Raw genomic sequence first — 20,191 nt, 5'->3', positions numbered from 1 at the left:
AAATTACACATTTATGTAGATGAAAAAACAAAGTGAATGACCATACAGAAAAAGCAAAATTTAAACAAATCATAATAAACTGCAGAGGAATTTCAAGAAGTGTGAAATAAAAATGTGATTTATTCTGGGTTTCCACATGATTAATGTTTTTATCCATAACTTGGATAAATTTATAAAGAGCCTACTTGCTAAGTAGATTCCTGTCACATATCCATGAGGAACAGTGATTTTACTTTATTAGAGGGTAGATGAATGAACTGAAAGATGAAGCTGTCAAAAACATCCAAAATGCAACAAAAATAGAAAAAAAAAAGAGAAAGAATGTATGAAAAAGTGAAAGCTGTTCAAAGATTTGTTCAGAAATATGAGAATTCCAAAATACACTTAACTGAAGTTCTAGAATGAAAATTAACAAACAGGGAAGGTGTTGTAGAAAAATATGTTGAGTGTATTCTGGAAGTGAAAAAGATAAAAGTCAGCTTGAAAAGGAATAATTCCAAGCAGAAAAATAACAACAAATCCATACTAGATGAATTGTAGCTGAACTGCAGAACACGTAGACAAAGAAAAAAAACCTTAAAATCTATTGGAGAGGAAGGAGACATTACCAAAATAGAAACAGCGAACCAACTTTTATAACTAGTAGAAGAGAATAGAAGAATGCTTTCAAAGCATAGAGGAAAAATAACTCAGTATACTAGTCCATAGCCATCTTAAATATGATTAGAAAATAATGGAGTAGGAGGAAATTTCTGACAAAGTTTAAATATATTTATCTTTACTCAAAAAATTATGAAGGGATATATTTCTGCATGGAATAAATTCCCAGAAGGGAAGAGTGACAATTAAGTAACAATGATGAACTAAGAAATGAATAAATATATATGTACACCTAAATAAATGATGACTATAAAAGTAATAATAATATTAAAATATGGATGATTGTAATAATAATACTAATTATTAATTTAAGGGTTGATTAAAAGTTAAAATGAGATAAAATATATTTTTTAAAGATGACATAATCATAAAATATGAAAGCATTGTAAGAGTAATAAAGCATTTGGGGGAGACTATAAGGAATGACACTTTTAAATTTAAAATTGCTCCAAACTCAGCTTTTCAATAAAGAATTACATATAAGATTAAACAAAATGAATATAGCATCTATTTGGCATCATTTAAATAACATTACTCAATAGAAGGTAAGTAGCTTGCAATTTTGCTTAAATGAATTTTAAAATAAATTACAGTGTATGTAAAGATAGTGAATTTTCAATTTTCTTAAATAGTATTAGAAAAATGCCTAGCACATAGCAGATACTCAGTATTTTAAAAATGAATGAATATTTGAGAGTGGCTAAAACAAGTTAAATAGCAAAAAAAAAAGAAAGAATAAAAAAGTTATAACTCAAAGTGTAGCTAATAGTATCAATATGTTTTTTGGTTTTGTCCTTAATCTTTCTATTAACACTAATTATGTTGTATTATTTTTTTTAAGTTTATATTATATAACATTTGAAAATTTTGTATTTTTGATTGAAAACTGAGATCTCCAAGTTGTATATCAGTGTATTATTTTAAATTATTTTAAATTCCAATGATAATTCCTAGTAGTGGTTAAAACCAAAACTATTGATAAAGAGATTTGGATGATATTAGTATAATAAACTATATTATGATTTTTAAAACAGTGAAATAAATCTGAAGATACAATTCAAAAAAATTTAGGACACAAAGCAAACTAAAATGAAAAATGCATGAATAAAATAAATGACGATATTAGAATACTATTATTCAATACTGCTCAGTTTTCTAATAATGTCAAGCTAGGTACTAAGTAATGAAATTTTAATCATTTTTTTTTTAGAATATAATAACTCTTACTGATCTAAAGCATGGAATTCTTAAGTATCTCTTCACTATTTTTTATTGGCATGATAAATTGTAAAGTAACTTTTATGTAATAATAACTATTCTACCTTATTGGCATTTCTAACTTGAAAATGAAATTAAACAGCTGTTTCTAGTATAGGGATATGGATATGACTATTTGGTTTTCAAATTAGTAAAAGATACTCTCTACTTACCTTCTATTTAGTGATGTTATTTAAATGATGCCAAATAGATGCTATAATCATTTTGTTTAAATCTTATATGTATATATTCATTTTGTTTAAATCTTATATGCTATGTCTTAATATACTCTTAATTTTTTTTATTTTTAAAGAGATAATAGGAATAAAATACCAGTAAAATTTGTGTAGGTTATAAATTATATAAAAATCAGATAAGCATTGATCTGATTAGAATGTGTTCTTTTTATGTTTATTTTTTATGTCTCTTCAACTTTTTGTTCTATTCAAGCCCTCAATGGACCCAATGATGACTACATGCTCTGCTGAGGGTGATTTTCTTTATTCAGTCTGCTGATTCAAATGTTAATCTCTTCTGGAAAAACTTTCAGAGACACACCTAGAAACAATGTTTACTAGTTATCTGGAAATCCCTTAGCCCAGTCAAGTTGACACATACAATTAACCATCACATTAAGAAAATAAGTAGAACATTTTGTATTACAGAGATGGCCATGAGTTCATAAAAAAACACAGCTGGTCATTTTTTGATGTGAGATGTTTCTGGAGAGCCATTAAGGAACTTCAGCCTCTCTCAGAACAGAACTTTGCAGAGTGGATGAAGGGAATGGAACTATTAAGGATTTACTTTCTAACACTTTCCATTTGTAGACTAGATAAGAAGGTGAATTAATTAGTTATATTGCCTGTCTGAAGTCTGTATACCAAGAAATCCTCACGACAGACAGCAGAAGCTACTCAGGAGGATTAAGAAGTTATAGAGCTTAATAAGCCATTCAAAATTAGAAATAATGTATGGACCCAAAGTATGGATTTATCAAGGGCTAATTGTTTCTTAGGGAACTGTTTACCTTTCTGTGGGTAACTCCTTTCCAGATTTGTTCTCTAAATTCCAGACTGGTATGTCCAACATACCAGTCTACCTGACATCTTCACTTGAATATCAAAGGAACATCAAATTTTCAATTGTTTTAAAACTTAATTACTTATAGCCTTCTCTAGCACCACTTCCTGAGCAGAAAAATAATATACATTCTTTTCTGAAAGATACTCTCTATCTTAACATATGACATCATTCATTCAGTTTCACATGCTGGAAACCTAGATGTTATATTTGACATCTCATTCTTTCACCTTTCATATGCAATCTGTCATCGGTCCTGTAAATGTTAATGCTTAAGTAGCTCTTAAATCTGTAATCATCTTGAAATGTCTATAATCAGCATCCTCAAACTATTGCATGCAATTTCTTCTTAATTCTCTCCATTTCTCCACTCTTAATTCTTCACCTCTGTTTACTATCCCCACCTATCTATGCTAGCATGTCTAACAGAATGATTTGTTTGAAACATGAATTTAAATATTTCACGACTACATAAAATATTACTTATAAAATGATGTTACATAAAATATTACATTATACATATATTACCCTTAGAGTAAATAATAATGAATTAGTAACTCTGATGATCTAAAAAAGAAGTTATCCTTATTTATACGTAAAGACATCAGGTAGCTCACTAGATTGACAAAACACTTATTTCCCAAGTGTAAAAAAATGAAAAAAGAAAAAGAAAAGTATGATGGTTACTTTTATGTGTCAACTTATCTGGGTCACTGTTGCCGAGATATTTGGTTAAATCTAAGTCTGGATGTGTAAACGTGTTTCTGGGTGACATTAACATTTGAATCAGTCGACTGAATAGAGCAGATTGCTCTTCTCAATATGGATGGCCGTCATCCAATCTGCTGAAGGACTGAATAGAACAAAAAGACTGAGTGAGGGATAATTCACTCTATCTGCCTGTCTCTGAACTGAAGCATCAGTCTCCTCCTACCTTCAGACTTGGACTTGGAATAGAACTTACATTGCAGGCTCTCCTGAGTCTCCAGATTGACTGCAGACTTTAGGACTTCTCAATCTCCATGACCATGTGAGCCAATATATACATTATATATCTGTATCTCTCTCTCTCTCTCTCTATCTATCTATCTATCTATCTATCATTTATTTATATATTTTATTAGTTATTTTCCCCTAGAGAAACCAAACTAATACAGAAGGCTAGGCAGCAGAGAATTCAGCCAAGGTCATACCGTAAGTACAGCATGGTTAAGACACCACTGCAGGTATCCTGACCCCTTGACAGATGCCTTCCCTGCCACAAGCATGGATATTTGTGTAATTATCATTGCACTTGTGACTCTGTTGTGGTCACAGTGAATACTCTTTAGCTATCCTGACATCTTGGTTTAAGTCACTCCATATACAAAATCTCCTGTTGAAGTATCTAGTTAATTAGTGTCACAAGGAGGGGAAGAAAATGCTTAGCCCCATTTGTTTTTTGTAGGGGAAGAACAGGTTCAGTGTCCTACTAAAGACCACACTAGGGCAATTCCCTCAGATCATGAAGAGAATTCAGCTAGTGGCCAGCAAAATAAATGCTATCCTCAAATGCTATGGCATTCAGAGCACCTGGTAAGACTTCACCTATCTCCTCAGCTTTATTTTCCAAAATTTCTCAAGATACTCCCCCCCCCCATCGAAGGGTCTCTGTAGATGTTCCTTCCTCGTTCTTTGCCTATCTTTTAATAATTATTTCTATTGCAGCTCATATCACTTCCTCAGGAAAGGCTCCACACACTAGGGTAAATGATTCTTTTACATACTAAAGTACCTTGTAACTTCCTTTTTAGTACTTATTATATTCATAATTTTCTATTTATTTTTATGATTTTTTAACTTCCATCTCTCCCACTAGATCTTAAGATATATGAGTAATGCAGTCATGCCCATTCTTGTTCATCTTTATAATTTTACAGTTTATAAATAATGATAAATTTTGGGGAAGAACTCCCAAGAATAGGGAGTCAAAATGCACAGGAATTACTATTCTGAGAGCAATAACAGTAAAGAAGAAGGCAAACTTTGGATAAGTAAAGCGTGTGGCTGAAGTTCTCAAAAATGGCAGGAAAACATGGCTAATCTGGAAAAAGGCAGTCAGTGATTGACTTACTCTAATTTTTTAAGAGGATTTTTGTCTCTTAGGATGTAGATTTCGCTGCTGAGACTGAAAACAAAACTCAAACTTTTCTTTGTTTAATTATAACCCTGAAAAGTTCTGTTATTATAACAGACACATAGAAATGTGAACTTTCCCTGGTCAGGTTATATAAAATTTTCAGAGGCCAACATCAGTATTTTTAGAATGACTTGAGCAATTCACAGTGAACAGATGGATATCCTATAGAGAATGTCCTGGGGAAATTTAGAAATTATGCACACTGGGGTTCTCAATTATTCCTGAAGTTGAATAAGACTTTTGCTAAACAGAGAACTTGGTAGGAAGATTGGCACTGAAGGGATAGAAAACAGAGTTGCATTTATTGAAAAATGTTCTATTCTTTAAACTCAAAATATGTGTGTCTATGTCTAAATATATTTACATATATGTCTAAATATGTATATTTGTGTAGAAATATATGACTGCGTATGTATACATACCTGCATATCTATATATCTATCTATATATAGATATATAAATATGTTGTATATATGTATACTATGTTTCAAATATATATTTAAGATATTTAGGTCACCAAAAGTATCTAAAGAAATTCTCATTCCGGCCTTGTTAAAAATAACATTTTCAGAATTAAAATTTGTCTTTCTCCGCTTCCTGATCAATTCTGGTTAATTATATTTTACCTGGAAGGCCACATATATACTGAGGATGTTGTCATGAGTTTTCTTTTCTATTAATTGAACTGTATTGCAACTCTAGCATAAGTTATCTTTCTTATTCTTTTGGAACACGCTTCCATAGACACTAAAACTAACATTGAAATATTCTTCCAATTCTCAAGATAAATCAATTCTGAGAAAGTTAAAAGAAAAAAGTAAATAACCAAAGTTTTAACAACAACAGCAACAAAATCGTTGTGACCAGTGGAAAATATTGAAAAATGTTACTTATAGGAAGTTAAATATTAAGACAAAATGGGAAGTGACACTGGGAAAATGCCAAGATTTAAAATAGAGCTTCTTCAATAAATGTCATAATAAACAAGTCAAGAAAAGTCAAATGCTATCCATTCTCATACTCCTTTCAGATTGCTGAGAGAAAAGTGACCTTCTCTGTTACTAAATAGAGGATGCTGTCTATCTGAAATATTGTTTACACTCCAAAATGATAACAACTAAAAACAAATTTTAGAGAAAAGTCAAATAATACTTACACATTTCAAAGGAATATATTCTACTCAATTAATTAAAAATATTTTACATTATTTGGTACCTTTTAATACCTCTAAAAGATAAAAATAGAGAATAATTTTCTTTATTCTATGAAGAAATAATAATTTTGTGGAGCACTCTCTATGTGCCAGAAACAATGAGAGATATTTTTATCTACAGTCTCATGTAATCTACATAAACCTGAAAGGTCTAAGTATTGCAACTTATTAATTCTCTTTTAATTTATTGGCATATTCTCCATTTTCTTTCTCCCCCATGACATTTCTTTGTTGAAGAAATGGAGAAGTACGTCCTTTGAAATTGCCTACAGTCTGAATTGTATTGATTATATCACATTCACGGTCATTTTTTATTTTCTTCATTTTGACAAGACTACTTCAAAGGTAGTGTTATCTTCTTACACACTAGGACACATAATATCTGGTTGTCTCTCTTTTTGTGATATTGGCTGCCAATTCGTGTACATTCAATTTTTTCTTTGAACCAGTTTTCAAATTTGTCAATTCACCAGCATGGTCTAATAATGAACACTACTTAATATTTTAATATCATTATGACCCATGTATCTAAATAGATTTGATATAATGCAATCTTTTGTTTAATTATCTTTTTTGGTGATCTAAGTGTCTATGTTTTAGTCGATGACAGCATTATCATATTAGAGCTTTGAGTGTGACCTCTTGCTATCTGGTATGACATGTTATAGTCTCCTCTTTCATATATCTTGCCCGGCTCTGAAATCAGCCCCTTCTCCAAAGGACTCCTGATTCTTTTTATTGGGAAATTGTCTTTGGCACAATAAGGGCACTTGATGGTATTGCTTTTCATAAGCCACCTCTTCTTTCATCAGGAATTTGAGAAAATGGAAAACTTTACTTTTCATCAAAGCTCTTAGATCATCAACCAAAGCTATTTTCAAACAATTTTCTTGTTAGTTGACAGTATAAAACTAAAGAGCATAGTAAAAATCTTAAAAACTTCATCAACCGAGAAATTCATGAACTTTCTTTTTTTAATTTTTTTTTTTGATTGTTTGTTTTAGGCGAGGTAACCCTTAGTTGACCTCATAAATTGCAAGAACCTTATCAGCTTACAATACCTTATATTTTTTCAATTTTTTTATGCCTACAGCACCTGGTTTTCCTAAGTAGTCTCTCATCCAAGTACTAACCAAGCCCCACCCTACTTAGCTTCCGAGATCAGAAGGGATTGGGCTTGTTCAGGGTGGCATGGCTGTAGACAAGAAATTCACAGACTTTCACAGTCTCTTTTCCTTCCTATTTTATATTCAGTCTCCAAATGTACGCAAAAATAGGTATTCAAAGGCTTTAGAATAACTGTATACCTTTTCCAGATACTATCATCTACCATATTTACATGGTGATTTACTGGCTTTCTGACTCCTACTCAAGTGCTTTTTGTCACAGTTCTGTGCTGCTCACTGAGGGCAAAGGACTTCAAATATTCTTCACATTGGAGCTGAGATGTCTGAGACATGTGCCAGAACAGTCGGGTATCATCCCCTTCTCAAGAAATACAACATGTATGTTGAAATTTCTGTTTTCAAGTCTAATAAGTGACTTACTTCACAGTCCTAATGTCAGATACTTTAGAAGAGACATTGCCATATATAATACGCTATTGCTAACTTTGAGTATATTTCTAAAACTCTTTGAAAAATTAAAGTACTTCAGATCTTATAAAAAAATAAGACAGGAAATCCAACGAGTTAGTGAAACTGTTAGAAGATTATCCTTTTAAAAACTTCAACAAAAATAAAACAATAAATATAGCACACTAAGTAAAGGGATAATCAACACATTTTAAATTAGCCACTTCTATTCCTTTGAGGATTAGATAGGTTAAAATATATAAGCAAATTAATAACAGCTTTACCTTATAATAATGGAATTATCTTTATTGGAAACAGTTTTTTTTCCCATTTTTAATAAGATTTTTATAGAATTTTTAGCTTCATTGCTGATAATAGAAATGTTAAGAAGTATATAATTAATTGTGTATGTGAGGGAAATTCAGAGAGTGAAGTTGAGAGAGAGAGGGGGAGAGAAAGAAATCTACAATATTCTCAATGATTCCCTAATAGAATGATGGGATTTTTGCCTAGCTCCAGCATCCAACCATTATCTCTAGGGACAGATAATTATTTGGGCATTCCAGAGAGCAAAAGCTCTGAGCAATCTTCATTGAAGCCATATAATTACGTATGTACTTTCAAAACTGTATTTCCATTCAATACTCCACCCATGATGACTTCATGCCAACATACACCAAACAGAGAACTTTGAGAGTTTTGATGTTACTCTGCCAGTCTCTCTTACATGTCTTAACCTGTTTCCCTCCTAATAGATAGAAGAGTGTAGTTCCAAGACTTGTATTCATGTTTTTTAGCATCCTTTATTTCTTTCAAGATTGTTTAATTGCAAAATCTTTGTCTATTCATTCTTTAGCTTTGCTGTTTTTGCTTTAATTCTTGTGTATTTTTCTTTTTTAATGAGGCATGTTTATAAATGTGTTTAGTCTCTGAAAAATATTCTGATAATTGAGGAAGAGGTATACAAAATAAAATTAGAATACACTAAGATAAACCTGAATACCTAAGAGAAATTCACTGTTTGAGAAGTGTTATTGTAATTAAAGAAACATCAAGCTGTTCTGATGGTTCAGAGTTTACGGTACATTAAATGCTTTGATGAGAAGCTAGGAATTCTAACTCCTAACTAAATGCTTTTTTCATTTTCACCATTCTGTCTTTTTTAAGGTTCTAGGTTAAATAGAGGTCTTTTAAACTTACCAACCCTAACAATATAAAGATTTCTCCACACATTGAAAAACAGGGGTAATAAAGAGAAATTCATATAAGCTATCTAGTTATATAATTGTTTTTTGTTAACTTCAATAGCATAATACAATAACATTTCTTAATATTATCATGAATATTTTTTCATAATAATTTATTTTTCCTTATTTTATTTCTATATGGTTTTGTTCCATGGCCCACAAATGATTGTTAACTGTACATATAGAATGTATTACTTGATTTCTAAAATGCCAAGAACAAGTTAGTGAAGTCAAGATGTCCTTGCCGTCACAAACTTCACTCATTAAATCTTTCTTCAAACTTTTTCTTTAACTTGAGAAGAAAACAAATTCTCTTTGCCTTATTCTACTTCAAGATCACATATTTTTTTTTCCTCTAATTGATATTATGTAATTAGGCAGCACTATGATACACTGTTGGAGTTTGGATTTCTTTGAGTTTACTTAGTATGTGGTTCCCTTTGAGATGCCACAGTTACATTGTTTTAAAGGCAATTAGGTATGACCTTGGTATATATTGAACCAGTTCTTTTTAGAATGTACTTTTAAAAAATTTCATGAACTCTTTTCTTCCACAGATTCTTTTAAAAATAGAAATTTATTTAAAGACCAAAATGAATGATCTATTTCAGTCTGAAATACATTATTTTAATAAAGAATGTGTAAATTGATATTTTATTTAATGACCTAAAATAAATTTTGAATTATAGTTCATCGATGTTTATGAAATTATGATTCTCAACTTTATTTCTACTTTACAAAGCTTTGTTTTACTTAGACCAGTGAGTTCCGCTTACAGAGATGAAGACAGGAGAGAGGAATGTTGACTCACATGGTTGATTTCATAAATTCATCATATTTCCTATGAATCTCTCAATGTCCATCTATTATTTGATGTGATAAAGAAGAAGATAAAGCTAGAAATGAGAGAAAATTTTATAAAAGGTGGAAGGAAGATAATAAGAAAATATATTAGCTCAGTTTCTTGGTTGCCATCAATGTGGCAATAAGTGTCTTAGACAGATTCTAACACTGACTAGAGAGAGCACATACTGTGAATAGACTTGAATTTTTGGTTGGCAGGTGAATGAGTGAATAATTGGTATTGCATATTTATTATTTTCAGTATGTTTCACTGTCTAAATTTGCTTGCTTTAATTGAATGTTCCACATTGCTTCCTTGAAAGATTTTTCTAATCAGAGTTTTAACTATCACCAATTTATAATTTTTAAACACCTTTGAAAGGGACCATTGGTGAAGAATGTGTTCAAGGGGAGCTAGTCATACTTTGTTTTTTTCCACACCTTCATCTGAGATGGTCCAACTAAGCTTCTAGTGCCAATTTTTGGGATAAGCTATCAAATTTGAACTTATTTTCCAAGTCCAGACTAAGATCCATTTTTTTTTTCACCAAATTCCTACCTTTCCAGTACTTGGAAGAGAGGGGCGAAGGAGAACTCTCGCATCTTCTCATGTCCTCAACCCTGGTTCCTAAACTCTAGAACCCTTAATTAGTCTCAAGATGGAATTAGCTATCTTTCATGCTATTTTATTTATTCATAGATAGCATTATGAAGAGTATTTGCAATACTTTGAAAATGTAAAATATTAATTTTCTTATATATTAAAAGATGAACAGCAAATCTAGGAGCCCTTTTTAATTTTCTTTTTTTACGGCAATGAGTACAGATTCTATATTTAGCTCCACTGCTCATAAAATAGAATATAGCTTAAGATTGACAGTACTAATTTTTAATTTTGGTATGATGCTTTTTTGCTTTCATGTGCTTTCAATCTTTTATTTTACAACCACACAATCTTATCTCCCTAGTTCTGATGTGAGAGGACAAAACTAACATCATCATTATACTCATAATAAATCTGCCAAGTATCACTTTTAGGTGTTTTCATATTAAGTTTTTGATATATGTCACAGAAGTACATCTTTGTTTTAACCTAAAAGCCATAGACATTTTGGTTTCTTCTTTAAAATATATTTTTTTAAAGACTATGACTTTTATCTAACAGCCATGGTTTTTTACCCTCTGAAAACAAAATATAAGAAATACAGCTGCTTACTTGTTTAGATATCTTATCTTAATATCTAAATTTATCACTTAAAAGTTTTACTTTCCACCCAACACTAGAACACAATTCACTCACATTCTCTGTCACTTTATAACAAGGGTCATCTTTTCTCCAGTGTCCTATACATGTTCCTCATTTCCATTTGAGACCTCACCAGAAGCATCTTAAATATTTCTGTTTTAAATAATCTAATTTGTGGTGATTTGTTATAGCTCTCTGAGGAAAGTAACACATGCCCTTTTCAAAACCATTCTAATCCCTACCTCTAACCCTGCGAACCATAAATCTGTTTTCTAACACTGGTTTTTCTTTTTTTCAAATATCACAAAGAGAATCATAGAGCATGTAATCTTTTGTGTCTTGCTTCTTTCACCACACAAAAATCTGGGCGCAAATGTCCTTCAACTGGTGAATATATAAGCAATCTATGATAGATCTACACAATGGAATACTACTCAGTATAAGAAGGAGTGAATTATTGGTATACATAACAATGTGGATAAGTCTCAAATGCACTATTCAATTTGTTTTCAACAAATGTTTTTCAGGTAATGCACTAGATAGACATCATGATTTACACTGTTATATTTGATATTGTTTCATAATTTATTTATGTTTCTCTCTAGTCTCAATAATTATTGAGGAGCTTCAGAATATTATTTAATTTATTCAAATTTACCAACTCATTTCTACTATTTTGAATAAAAATAATCAAACCAAAAAAATTAAGAAATTTTTTTAGTTGAAATTAAATATTACACTATAATTAAAATCCTTCTCCTAATATTATTCTGTTTTTTGACATTATATTACTAACTAATGGCTGGAATTAATCCTCATTCAAATAGTATGCCTATGGTTATGGTTTATGCTATTGTTAGGTTGTTTTCCACAAGATCGTATTATTTATAACGCCATTAGTACTAAAAAACTACAGCCATTAATTGAGCACTGATGATAGATTTTTTTTTAACAAAAAGATTGCGTTTAATTTAATATAATTGAAAATGTAATTTAAGTTTAACAAATTATTTGGTTACTAAAGAGAACGCATATTTCCTGTTTCTTTTTTCTTCTATAAATCTTTTTCAAAATAGGACAAAAGAATAAAAGTACATAAATAAACAAATCTGATTTGTTATTATGTCTTCTCTTGTGTATATTTCCTTACATATCATTGGTTCATATATTACAATCTTGACTTTTTATTATAAATCATATTTATTATAGCTTTTTAGATGCTATCTGAGAGTGGAAATATAACTTTTTTCTAAACTTTTATAGTATTTAAATTTTTAGCATTATATATCATTTTACAAATATTTTAAATTATATTTTTTATATTTATTAATTTTTCCTTGCCTTTTCCTCTAATCTTTCAAATAAACAAAGATATTCATCAAATGGTCTAATATTCTATTTTTTTTATAGTTTTAAAATATTTGTCTGTTTAATATATCTGGAGTTTATTTCAGTATATAGTGTAATGGATGCAGTGAAATAATTTATGGCAAAACACTCTATTGTTATTAAATATTTGTTTATGATTCTTTCTTGTTAACTTGTTTTGAAAAGAATTTTTTATTATGTTTTAGATTTTGTAAAATACTGGCTAGATCTGTTGCTGAAGTTTTAATTCTATTCAATTTAAACATTTTTTATTTCCCTTTCCATTTTGAAGATCTTTATTTTTTAACTCCATATTGATGCTTATAACTATATTAAGGAAAACCATTTGAAAATTCTCACATCGTCTATTTAACAAGTGGGAGTGTTAATCTTTATATAACCTAGATACCAGTCTCTGTGCTCTGAACATGCATAGCCAAGGAAAGGGAAGGGTTATGGAAAGGAAAAAAAGTTGCTACTCAATATTGCAGAGGAATTTATTCTTAACATATTAATGAACTCATGTCTTCTCTGAGAAAGATAACTCTTAAAAGGAAAACAAATGACCTATCAACTCAATCCCTTATGGGAGGTGACTTAAACTGTATTTCCAAATAAATAAAGAAAAACATTGTGCCTAATAGAAACTAAGATTCTATCAAGATGTAATATTAACACTTACAGTCATTTACAACATGTATAAGAGTCCCCCCCTTATCTACATTTTGCTTTCTTCAGCTTCGTTTACCTGGGGTCAACCATGGTCCAAAAGTACTAAATGGAAAAATTCCAGAAATAAACAATTTATAGGTTTTAAATTGCACACTGTTTAAATAGAGTGAAATTTTGCCATCAACCCATCACATTCTGCTCAGGATGTGAATCATCTCTTTGTCCAGTATAGCTGAGCTGTATATGCTATCTGTCCAATAGGCACTTAGTAGCCATCTTGTTTAACCCAGTGATTGTGTTCAAGTAACACTCATTTTACTTAATAATGGCCCCAAAACACAAGAATAATGATGCTGGCAATTTGAATATGCCAAAGAGAAGGCATAAAGTGCTTCCTGTAAGTTAAAAGGTGAAAATTATTGACAATAAGAAAAAAAAATCTTATACTGAGATTCTTATGCTAAAATCTATGTTTAGAACAAATCTTCTACATATGAAATTGTGAATAAGAAATATTTGCTCACTTTGATGTCACACCTCAATTTGCTAAAAAATTACAGCCACAGAGTTTGGTAAGTACTTAGTTAAGATAGAAAATACATTAAATTTGTGGCTGGAAGACATAAACAGAAATTGTGTTTAAGATCGCCAGCAATGTGTTACACCAGAAAGCATTGAACCTGTATATAGACTTTAGCACAGGATCCCCTGAAACAAGTGACACAAGTGATTTCTTGCAAAATAAAGGCTGATTAAACAGATCCAAGAACAGGTTTGGACTGAAAATATAAAAATTACTGAAAAGAGAAAGATCACATTTATATAACTTTAATTACAGTATATTGTTACAATTGTTCTATTTCATTATTAGTTATAGTTGTTAATCTTTTAATATGTCCAATTTTTAAATTAAACTTCATCATATGCACATATGTATAGAAAAAACACAGTGAATATATATGTGGTTTAGGAGTATCTTCAATTTCAGGCATCCACTGGAGATCTTGGAACATATCCACTGAGGATAAAGAAGGACAACTGAAAACTATAAATCAATAGTAAATCTGTCATCAGAAAATTATTTAGGAGAAATATGGTGCTGTTTCTGACATGAATAAATGTAGCTTATTAGGTGGGCATTTATATACCTGGAATATTTTGTACAAATGGATAAAATCACAAAAAAAAAGTCATACAGTATTGTTCTTATATGTATATATACACACTCATAGAAGTAGGTCTATATATACTTTAAAATAAAAATTAAAAAGCTATGTTTATCAGGAGACTGGCACTCAGTGGAGGAAAAAAAAATGTTTAATTATACAAAGTAACAAAAGATATTAAGAATTTTAGTGTCCGTAGAAGTCGGTACTCCTTACTTTATGTTTTTTTTATTATTAAAAATTATTGGGGTGGTGTTGATTAATTAAATCAAGTAAGTTTCAAGTATGCAGTTCAACATTATGTCGTATATATATTGCATTGGGTGTTCAACATCCAAAGTTAGATTTCCTTCCGCAACCAAATATCTGATCTTTTTTACTCTTATCTACCCCCTCCTTCCTCCAACTTCCTTCTGGTAACCAATAATCTACAATCTATGTCTGACTTATTTCACTTAGCAGGATTATTCAAGATCCATCCATGTCATGATAAATGGCAATATTTCATTTTTTCTTATGCTGAGACTTTACATTTTCTGTGTTTATTTTATTTGCTTCTCGTTTTGACTGTTACATAGTATCGTAAGAATCAGCATAAATGAAAGATAGCAATATCTTTGAAAATAAAATAAACATTTAATTTGGATAGTTGTTATTTTCTTTTTTGATCTTCCTAATTATTTAGATAAAGACGGGACAATTATGTTGAGAATATTGTCATTGCTTATATGTATGTACATAATAGATAGATAATAGATGATAATAGATACTTAAAGATAGATGATAGATGATGATAATAGCCAGATAGATGATAGATAGATAGATAGATGATAGATAGATAGATAGATAGATGATACAAGCATGCATACATACATACATACATACATAGTTAGTAGAATGGTAGTTACTTTAACAAAACCAAGTTTATTAGTCATTCATTAACCAAAACATTAATAAATATAAGCTTATAGAAACAAATATTAAAATCAAGTAAACTAAACAAAGAAGGAAGAATAGCCTCTCCCCTCCACCATTCGCACCACGGGATTCGAATTCAAGGCCAGACTACAGAACTACACCTGGATCTTCCTAGTGTTTTTCCAACTAGTCTTATTCAGCGGAACTCAAATTTCAGTGTGCTTTAGGATCATGAGAAGAGCTCTTTAAACACAAATATCTGGCCCATCACAGACCTACTAAAATAGAATCTCAGCATATGGAGTCCTGTCATCTTTATTTTAACAAGTTTTCCTAAGTGATTCAAATGCATCCCAGGTCTGCTTCTGATCTAGCTATTTTAGGGCATCTCTGCAAGTTTCCTGCCCTTTTCCCCTTCTTCTACATCACTTATATGTTATGGCTTTGGGAGGAAGCTAGATTCTAGTATATATAATATTTGGATAACTTGGGATCATCAAAGACAAAATGTATCTTGGTTCCTAAAAGCGTGATACAGCTAGAAAACATCCAAAGGTCCTCTTTGCTATGAGTGTCACAAAAATAAAAGATACCAAAATCATTCCATTTTGGGCATTAATACAAAAGGGCTTTGGTGAATTATATAAATATAGGTCAAAATGTACATTTGTGATGACTTTAAGATTTTTAAAATCCTCTTATGAAGATACTTGCCCTCATGAAAATGTTTCTCTGAACAATGTTTGTGTTTCCTGTTTTCCCAACACCCCCAGGGTTGATTATTGGTAGGATTAAGAATCTTGGATTAAGGATTAAGAATACCGAGTGTACATAAGTATATATATACAATATATATAGGGCTTATGATAGTCTGGGAGTTCTTGGAAGACAGAGTACAATTCTTATTTCACTTTATTTCTCAGTTGTTAGCACAACTTTTCTTCAAAATGTGATGATTGTCTTTGTCTGATTATTCTACCAGTTTGTATCAAGTGGAATTTATTCTGGACTCTACGGGATTATTTTTATACTCTAAGATATTATTCATTAGTTTTGATCATCAGGATCATCTGTAACAACTTCCTGTAATGGGCAACTGTATTAGCAAAACAAATATAAAACAATTATAAAACAAGTAATTTGCTAAAATATGAATAACTAGAATATTTGTGGGAAAGGTTCAAAATAATAGAATTTTCATGAAGTAATTGAAAAATTAAGGATAGCTTAAATATAGAGATTTTTAGTTCTCTGCTAATTATTGAAATTAATAATAACTAATTTGTTGAAATAAATGTATATATTATTCTGAGTTTATTTCACATATTAACTCATTTAATTTTCACAATCAGTTAATTAGTTATTAACTAATTAACATTTTACAAAGAAAGGAAATTACTAAACTTATATAATGTGCCCAAATAAATTGATGAACTACTTAGGCTAGTGGGTAATAATCTGAGGTTACTGTGGGAAGGATGTCAATGAATAAAAAAGAGAGTTGGACTATTTTGCATGATAACATGTGCAAAATAACATTGGGAAATTTTTTTCATTTCCTCTTCTTTTGAGAAAAAAGAGAGAAAAGAAATGATTAAATAAGTAGATAATAGCCACAAATATAATAGAAAGTTGAGTTCTTCTTAGGGTAATGAGCCAATGAGAAATCCCATGACAAGTAGCTTATGTGACTTTTAAAGTATGGAAATTAGATATATTATTTTAGGTTAAATTTATTATTTGATGTTGCCTCTTTGATCTCTAAATCTTTATCCTTATAAATATTTGAAGGTTTTTAGTTGTTGTTCGTATTTTTTTTTCTTTTTTTAACGAGAAAGTGACGATGTGACAAAACTGGCTAATTAAATGTGTGGAGGCAGGCGATAGAATAAAAATGATATCTGATTATCTGAACAAGAACAAAGTCTCCATGACCAGGATAATCTCAAAGGAGTGACTCCTAGCAAGTTACTTAATCTTTCTCTTACTTATGCACAAATTACATATCCAGTTTCACTAGTGTATTTTACAGAGTAGAATTTTTAAATTAATAAACCTTATTTTCTAGAGCATTTTTAGATTCATGAAAAAACTTACCAGAAAGAGAAGAGAATTCCAATGTGACTAAACCATTTTGCATTCCCACCAGCAATAAATGAGAATTCCTGTTGCTTTAGATCCTTGCCAGCATTTGATGTTTGGGATATATAGAGGTTTTAGCCATTGGAAAAGGTATGTGGTGGTAAATCATGGTTGTTTAATTTGCAATCCCCTAATGACATATGGTGTTGAGCATATTTTTATTTGCTTATCTGCCATCTGTATATTTTCCTTTTGAGAATTCAGATCTTTTAACTATTTTTAAATTGGGTTATTTTCTTATTATTGCGTTTAAAGAGTTCTTTGTATATTTTCACCCTTTATTAGAGATGGCTTTTGCAAATATATTCTCCTAGTTTGTGACTTGTCTTTTCATTCTCTAAATATCATCTTTTACAGAGCAGACATTTTAAATTTTGATGAAGTACATCTTTCATTTTTTCTTTCATAGATTGTAATTTTCGTATATCTAAAAACTCCTTGCCAAACTCAGGGTCACCTGGAATTTGTTCCATGCTATTTTTTATGTTTATAATTTTGTGTTTTACATTTAGGTCTATGATCCATTTTCAGTTAACTTTTGTAAAAGGTGAAAGGTTTATTTAGATTTATCTTTTTATATATAGACATATACCTGTTTTAACACCATTCGTTGAAAAGATCATCCTTTCTTCATTGTATTGCCTTTACTCTTTTGTCAAAAATCAATTGACAATATTTATGTGGGTCTATGTCTGGGAACTTTGGTTCCATTGATCTATTTGTCTATTCTTTTAGCAATACCACAGTATCCTGATTAATGTAGTTTACAGTAAATCAGGATGTCAAATAGTGGTATCAACACCGTGACTTTGTTCTTATTCAATATTGTGTTGGCTCACATTTATTTTTAATATTTAAGTTAAATACCATCAGTGCCATCTCCCCATATAAACAGTTTTTTTACTTCTATAGCAAAATGTTCCACTATCGGGAAAAACCCAAGAACTATTCAAGGCCTCAATTGTCCAAAACAAGAATCACAGTCAGTTGCAATCACCTCATAGAAAGAAAATGGAAAATTCTAGGCAATTTCAGTAGGCCAATTGTCTGCTCTGTTGTAGCCTTCTGTTGCCACATATTACTTAGTACTTCTGTTGCCACATAGTACTTCCACAGTCTCCATTGTTCCCTGTTATGGTATGCCTCCTGACTAGACTCACAGTGATTTAGAGGAGAGCAGAAGAATTGTACAGAATTGCGATACACTTAATCATCACCAACTCTTGATATCATAGGCCTGAGACCCAGACTCCAGAGATTATTTTTTTATACACATAGGAATTGATGTAGCAGTTGCTGTCACTACTGGGGTGATGTGAAATCCGCCTTAGCCCCAGCGGTGTGGGGGAGTAGATGGAGGTGGATAGTGGAGCATGATGGATGGTGGTGTTGTGTGTTGTTCCTCGGTCCTTCCCCGCTGATGCAGCAAACAATTACAGGTCGGCGAGATTTAGAAAAAGTAAGATTTATAGAAAGTATATTTTAGAAAGAGACTAGCCAAGCTAAGGAAAGCTGCAGCCCTGTGGAATTTAGGAGGTGAAGAGATAAGATAGTACGCCCCTAAGGGAGGGGTGGGTTTCTAGCCAAGAGAGCTGTAACAACACAAAAGGAGGAAGGTCTGTTTATATTTGGGCCATGATGGGAGGGTTTAGCTGATCCAAATGACTGACAGTTGGCTGCTCTCTATATATAACTCTTTGACTACTGCGCATGTGCTTACCCAGAATTCAGTTTGTTATAATTAGATTCATGAACTTCAGTACATAGTCAGGATATTATAATGATGGTACAATAAGGCTGAGGTTATGGGCAGTACTTTCTGCGCATGCGTTTGTAGCTTTTAGCCAGCTGCGTTTAGCTAGCAGCTTTTATGGCCTTTATGCTCTAGGATTTGGGGTAATTTATAACCCTGAAAGGGAGGTATCTCTGGGAGGTACTTAAGGGAACTTCAGGGAAAGTTTCTATGGTTACAGAGCTGGGCCTTGGCTCCTGTTGCTCTTGCCTAACTTACTACCTAACAGTTTCCACTAACCTTTCACTCCAAAACACATATACAGATTGGGACAGAGAAACTCCCTGGATCAGGCACACACAGGCTGTAAGCAAGTTTTCTTTCTAGATCACCCAGACATTTCTTACCTTGCCTATGACTTAAGTAACAAAGCTCTGCCCTATGAATGCCCTGAGCTCCTTGCTAAAAGCAACACTCACTTTGAAACGTTTATAGCAATTAGTGTAATATTATGGCTAGAAAAATAAACATAAACTCAACTCACAGCTGGTAAAACATCCCAAAGGAAATTTACTACATATTTTTAAAGCTGCTTGATGGAAAAATCAGGTTATAGTGATAGCATTAAGAAATGTGACAATTGATTATAGCATACCATTTTGAAATAATTTTTCGTTTTCTTTTTAATGGTCTCAAACAAGTGCCCTGTCCCTTATTTTAGTGCCTCAAGGGAAATTTGCGGGAGCATAGAATATAGACGTAGCCTTAAGTTTTTGTTTTTACGCTTCCTAAACCCTTAGAAGAATTTAAAGATAAAAAAAAATATTAAGAACTAAAGTCATTTCTGGGTAAAGCTGGTGTCTGGCAAAGCAGGAAAGAAAGTGGAATCCC

General features: G+C 31.2%; 1 pseudogene; it reads right to left on the bottom strand.

The window, feature by feature from the left end:
- Window positions 1-7,476: 7,476 nt before the first annotated feature.
- LOC118602608 lies at window positions 7,477-7,595 on the bottom strand (annotated as a pseudogene).
- Between the last annotated feature and the right edge of the window lie 12,596 nt (window positions 7,596-20,191).

This window comes from Rousettus aegyptiacus, unplaced genomic scaffold (assembly GCF_014176215.1).
Source record: "Rousettus aegyptiacus isolate mRouAeg1 unplaced genomic scaffold, mRouAeg1.p scaffold_m13_p_4, whole genome shotgun sequence".
Classification (NCBI taxonomy): Eukaryota; Metazoa; Chordata; class Mammalia; order Chiroptera; family Pteropodidae; genus Rousettus; species Rousettus aegyptiacus.
The sequence above is the reverse complement of the archived record's forward strand: the minus strand, read 5'-3'. Positions and strand labels throughout refer to the sequence as shown.